General features: G+C 37.9%; 1 long non-coding RNA gene across 2 annotated transcripts; it reads right to left on the bottom strand.

Annotated features, from left to right (window-relative positions):
• Positions 1–1,800, bottom strand: LOC113755419. Of its 2 annotated transcripts, none has more exons than XR_003465646.1 (4): positions 1,588–1,800; positions 529–800; positions 304–443; positions 1–124 (listed from the first exon to the last, which is right to left on the bottom strand). It is a non-coding gene; the product is annotated as an uncharacterized LOC113755419 (long non-coding RNA). The 2 variants fall into 2 exon arrangements; XR_003465645.1 differs by having other exon boundaries at positions 529–781.
• Positions 1,801–6,633: the final 4,833 nt, after the last annotated feature.

The following is a 6,633-nucleotide window of genomic DNA, read 5'->3' as shown; positions in this document are numbered from 1 at the left end:
AGTTTCAAAGGTAAGACAAGAATTCAACCAATTGTGGATTTCAAAAACACAAAACAAAGGAACCAAGCCATCAGCTTCAACATTGAAACACCAAGGCACCACCACTTTCCTCCTCCTTGCAGACCTACGCAGGGCATCAGTTCACAATGTTTCCATGTCAAGTAAGGGTGACTGTAAAACTGCATAAGCTCAATGCTAAATTAAGACCATTTTCCTTTGACAAATAATATTTGAATAAGGACACAACGACCATTTTGCTTTAGCTGTAGAGCAAATGTACCATTTTCACAAGAAATGAAGTACCTGCCTCTAGCTTTTCCTCTTGCTTCTTAATATCATTCTCATCTAATATTCAGCGCCTTCCAAGAAATTTGACGGGGTCACTAATTTGCTACAACAAGTATACAATAATCTCACCTCCTTTAAAGAACAAGACACTGCACCTGGTGTGAAAAGTTAACAAAATAAGGAAGTAGAATTAATAGGCTTAATCATGGGAAATTGCAGTTATATCCAAGGCTTACTTACAGATGTTACTCTACAAGCAGTTAGTTTAAGTTCTTGTTCAAGTAGACCAGGCTCTGCTTCATTTAATTGGAGAAAACCTCTCTCCACTACCCTGTAATAAATTCAATCGTGGGATTATTTGTAAAAGTCATTACCGTTTATAACATACCTCGTCGCTAATTTTATCATACACCAAGTGCTACACAGCTACTGTTACAGGACTTTTATCAGATTTTGCATGGACATCCGACTGCAATAATGCTTTCTGCACTTTCTGCACAGAGTTCCAAGTGCTACACAGGTCACAGACAAAACTTAGTGGAGAAGTGTAAAAATACATAAAACTTTGACTGATGAAGATGCATATAACTGAAAATTTGATAATGCAAAACTCGGGGGTTTCTGCTCATGTAAGTTTCTGATGTTGCCGTATTGAAATCAGAAGAGGAAATCAAACACGTAGCCTACTTTCATATGTCATACAATATAACGAGTTACTTTTAAACAGTGAACAGAATTATTTTCCTGGTGCAAGTCAGTCTAAGAAATTAGAAAGGAGAAGTAGAGTTCTCCAACATACCAGAAATTAATTTGCAGAAAATGCAATACAGAATATATTAAATGAGCTATCTGTGCTATTTCATCCCTAAAAAATGATAGGATAATTAAGAAGTACTACTAGTTAATATTGCGAATCAAGCTAAAAGCAAGAGATAGAAAATTAAGAGATGAATATAATGGTGGTAGCAGTAGTATTATTAGTTTACTTCTAATCAAAGTTGATTTTTCCAAAAGCGTCAGGATCAATAAAAAATGTCCAAGTTCCTAATAAGTACTCTCAAATCCTCAGGCATTATCCCGAATGGGTTCCAAGTCAAACTTTGACTAATTAACTAAAACTCAAACAAACAAGAAAATGGAAACCAAAGACCAACTTGTTCTTTTGTTCTCATAACATCGTAAATTATAAGCTTAAAATAATAATAATAATAACCGCATAGAATCAATCACTACCACAAATTATCAAGAAAAATACCTTAAAAAAACAATGTTAATAGAAAAAAAAATTTATTAAGTTACCTTTATAAACTCTAATTCTATCTGAAAAATCTGGAATAGTAGTGAGTAAATTGCACAGGCATGCCGTATTGGTTAAAGTATCGGTCAATCCTGGAGTAAACCGTACAAGTGCGGTATTTATTGTTTGCAACTGGGGTTTCTTGACTTGATGAAGATCTGGAACTACAAAGCAAGCGAATGAAGTTTGGAGGGGCCGAAGACGACTTCTTCTAATGTAGCTTGAATTTTTGTACGAGGAAATTGCACCTTTTTACCAATTCAACTGCTAATAATAAAGAATATTCCTCGTTCTCTCCTGAACAAGTATCGGCTTCAAGGAAATAACGAAGAAGTTGGGCACTTTTGTTTGTTCTTGGACGCTAAGATGGAATTGATCAATGACTTTTCCCAAATTGGTAATGAAATTTCATTCTTCACTCATCGAATCAATTCCCAATTCATTCACTGGAAGGGAAGGAGGAGATTGACAGAAACTAATTAAAACGCCATAATTTCAACCTGAGTTATGCAATGGGCAGCGAGTGGAGCATGGAGGGGTGGAAGTGGCAGCAAAAGTGATGGGTGAAGGCAGCACAAGTGAAGGAGGCGGCGGCAGGAATGCTCCAACAGAGCATTAGATATGGCGATTGATAATGGAAAGAGGAGAGAGGTTTGAGTTTTTTCCATCAATTTTATAGTTGACCCATTTTTTAGATTTTACCCGTACAAGACCCGCGTGTTAACCCGATTGAGGAGTTCAGTCGTGGAATTAGAATTGGAATTCTTTGGTCCAGCCAAAGAATTGGAACCATAGAATTCGATCGATTTGAAATTGCAATTCGATTCTAATTCTACAGAAAAGATAGCATCCAAACACAAGAATTGAAATTGGAGCTCCAATTCCAATTCTATACTCCAATTCTATGGGGAACCAAACGCACCCTTAAGGTTTTCCAACCATCGAGGAGCTATACAAAAGAATACTAAAACTAGCTCAACTCATGCTTCAAACATCATAGTCTTCAAAAGGTGATTTCCTGTAAGGAAAACAAGGATAACGAAACGGGGTGAGTTAGAAACTCAATGAGGTACCAAAAATATAACAGTAGAAATCATGAGAAAACATTTACAAGACACATATCCGCATCAAGTAAAAGAAATGAACGAACATCACAATTTCAAGGATACAGGTGGCTCTCAGGAGCCAAATCCCCGTTGCAATACTTGATCCAGCCTTGTTGACCCTCCGTCAACGTTCAAATAAAGGAACCAGTCCAATAGATCACCACTTTAACGCCAAAATCACGTTCACCAAACATACCCCTTACCGGGCCCGAACGCCAAACAGGAACAGGAATGGTAATACTCGAGTATACCGGAATCAAGAGTCTCAATACCCAAAGATTTCCCCAGGAACAGGCACCCATGGATTGTCAATTATCTCGACCAAGCCATCGTTGGCTCGATTTAATTAACTCCCCGTGAGGTTGAGCACAGGTTTATCAGGAAGGTCGTTGGATACTCTTCCAAACGACATCATAACAAGTGCAAGTAACAAGTTCAAGTACATAACAAGTACAAGTAATAGATTCCAGTTTGTTCAGTACAGGCAAGAGAACGAGTGTGATAAAGTACACCCTCGTCTCATACAAGATAAACAGTCAGGAAAGACATTCAACTAGCAATTTGCAAGTATAGGAAATCGGTTTAGCAATAATTCAGGAGAGTGGTACACTCACCTGATCAAACAAGGATAATTTAAAAAGTTTCCTTCCCAAGTGTGGTTTTACTCGCCGGCACCTCCTAGAACAATCAAGGCAAACACTTAAGACTGGACTCCAAAACCTAATAAGTGGAATACGCAAGTAAAACCCGATTACAAGTCAGGTGCCTATCCAAATGAACCATTAATGTAAAGCGAAGAGGTGACTTTGGAGTGAAAAGATAACGATTAGTCCTATAGGCATGAACAATCTCAAAACCCTACCTACAATGACTGACTAACTCCAAATTTGAAGTAGAAAATGAAAGTAAGATCGATACTAGGAAAACAGGATTTTCCAGTTTCGCACAACCCTATATGAAAAATCATATCTCAAGTTTTGTAAGTCCAAAATTAGTAAAAGTTTTACCGTTGGAAAATACATTCAAAGGGCTATAACTTTCCAGAGAACACCCTCATAAGATTCAGAATGCAAGTCAGTCAAATTCAAGGCTCAAGTTGCTGCTTTATCCAGTGAAAGACAGAACAGGTACAATATTTCAGTCAACTTTGAAAAATCACCATAAATGGTACAGACATAAACAGTTTCTAAATTTTACATGGTTTATAACCCTATGAATCTAGTTTAAAACGCAATAAACGGAACTCAATTCCGACTTTTCTACATCAAGATATAGCAAATTTCCAAAGAATGTGCAGAAGCTTCGCGAAAATTTTGACAGCATTTCCCTTGTCTTTCTTTACTTTCCAACCAAACCTCAACACCCACAAACCACAAGCTATCAAACACCTTTAATTAGCGCCATAATAAGGCTCGAATACGAGTCATAAATCGAATCCACATATTACTAGAGTAAAATCATATGGAACATATAAGTGCAAAATCAAATTAGGACATATGCGGAAATGAAGTTTGGGCTGGAAAACAAAAGGCAGGTTTGCTGTTGCTTAGCGGAATTAACGCAATTGAAGCTATCCTTGTCAGATTGAGGTGTCATTTACACCGTTTCGAAGATAAGGAAAAGGGATACAATGTTGAAGAAGGCCACTCTGTCCAGTTCTTACCCTAACTAGATCAAATTCACCAAAACAACCCCAGATTTTTTAGTTCGCAGATTACTGTGAAATTTAACGAGCAGTCCTGATTCATTCAATCATATCTGAGCACACACAACTCCAAAGCCATTTGAAAGCTAAGATACAAGGCTATAATTTTTAAGAAGACACCAACAACTAATTAGGTAATATTCCTAGTCAAGCTAACCAATTATCAAAGCTGATTATCAGTTTCGGACAGAAACAGGGCAGCAGGGATATTTCAGTCTTTTCATCGGTTAGGTTGCTCTGATTGGGCTGAACTTTTGTAGGCAACTATAAAACCTCATTCTCTACAACTTTCATGTTTTAATCTCAAGCTAATTCGGCCTCTAACCTGCTCAAATAAATTCGGACAGAACAGGCCTGTTTGAAACCCTAACCTGGAATTTTTGCTTCAAACCAGAAATTTTCCACTAATCATCACAATTATCATACCAAAGCTTCCTTCCAACCCATACTAGACCATCATACATGGCCAAACAACATTAAACATATGAAAACAGAAAAATTAAGCATAAAATAAAAAATTCATCAAACACCACCAAAAGTCATGAAAACCTTCACAAAATCACCTAACTAACCTTCACAAGTCATGAATTCATCATTATCAAAGCCAAAGATGGAATTTCTTGACTACTCACCTTGAAATCTCAAGAAAGGAAGCAACTTTACACCACTATCTTTCAAACCACTTCACCTATTACTTCACTACCACCTAGCTAAGGGTTTTTATGGAGTGATTTGAGGTTTTATCGGTTAAATTGTGAGATTGAGCAAGATTGAGTAGAAGAAATTTGATAGCTTTTCTTTCTTTTGCTCTCCAAGAAGCTTGGCCAAGAGAGGAAACAAATAAGAGGATTTTTGGCCAATTTTTGGTATTTATTTGGTAAAGGTGGTAAGATGGTCTTATGGTCAACTTCCAAGTCCAATAGCAAAGTGACATTTGTCCCTCTCTTTAATGCTAGGTTATCCTTTTGTCTCTCCACTCTCATCCATATAACAACCTCTAATTATCTCTTAGCACCTAGTAAATTAATTCCAGTATCCCAAACTTAACCTAATTGGCCGAATTTTACCGAACTTTCCGCACTAGCGGGTCCCATGTCCGGTATACACTCTTGATTTCTCAAAACCTAGCCGATACTAGAAAAATAATCTAAAACCTATATTTACTCATAAAACGAGTTAGAAAATTTCCTAATAAATAAATTACAGAAAAACGTGCGATTAAATAAATTAAAACCCTAGAAAATATGAAAATTTACGGGTTCTCACACTCTCTCCCCCTTAAAAGAATTTCGTCCTCGAAATTCCTTACCATCGCCTTCTTCATAATACAAGAACTTTATTGCTTCCTTCTCACGGTTAAATTGAGTATCATACTTAGCTAACCAATCTATACCCCTTCACTAACCAGGCTCATTGAATTCTTTGGTCCAAGTTCGGGATTAAGTCCAAGCATTGGTTCCCGATTTCCTCCTTCATTTGAGGTTCCGCGGCCCCGTCCCCGTCCACTACGAGTACCGTCCATTCGATTTAACCAGTCTAGGGGTGAAGCGCGAATACAATATTAAAACAAAATATGCAGATATAAGTGATAAAAGTAGGCAATATACATATAGCACATCTAACACAGACAGATCACACAGTAGCAGTCAATTAGATACAAGCACAAGGAATCATCCTGAATATTGCTAGCTAGGCCAATGGTACAAGACCAACCAACTAAAAGTTGTCCCTCTCTAGGGTTCCAGGCACAATTTATGATAATAACCTAATTTATGTCTTAGGCAGGGTCAATCATCCTTAGTTTTACCCTAACACGTCACAAGACGTTCCATAGAATCAAATTTCAAGTCTGCCCAAGTCATTTCTAACCTAGGCTCTTATCTATTTAATAGTCGGGTATAAGAATCCCAAAATAAGATAACTTCACAACTCGGGCTGGCCAGTCCCAAGAGTAATTCATCTACAATCGAGATTCTTACCTGACCTACAGATCTACTATCCCAAAGCACCATGATAAAGGTTTATATCTTATAACACCTCACGATCCATAGCTTATGTTCAAAGAGCACTTATACATTCGTACACATTCACGGAATCGGGACCATAACACCACTTGGCCCAAGCTCACTCCGCGCAGAGACCACGCGAAGCAGCTCTGATACCACCTGCGACAGCCCCACCTCCCCCTAAGGCGAACCAAAGGGTTCGGCGGACCGCTTGCGCAGCTCTCGCTGGGA

This window comes from Coffea eugenioides, unplaced genomic scaffold (genome assembly GCF_003713205.1).
Source record: "Coffea eugenioides isolate CCC68of unplaced genomic scaffold, Ceug_1.0 ScVebR1_1474;HRSCAF=2328, whole genome shotgun sequence".
Classification (NCBI taxonomy): domain Eukaryota; kingdom Viridiplantae; phylum Streptophyta; class Magnoliopsida; order Gentianales; family Rubiaceae; genus Coffea; species Coffea eugenioides.
The sequence above is the reverse complement of the archived record's forward strand: the minus strand, read 5'-3'. Positions and strand labels throughout refer to the sequence as shown.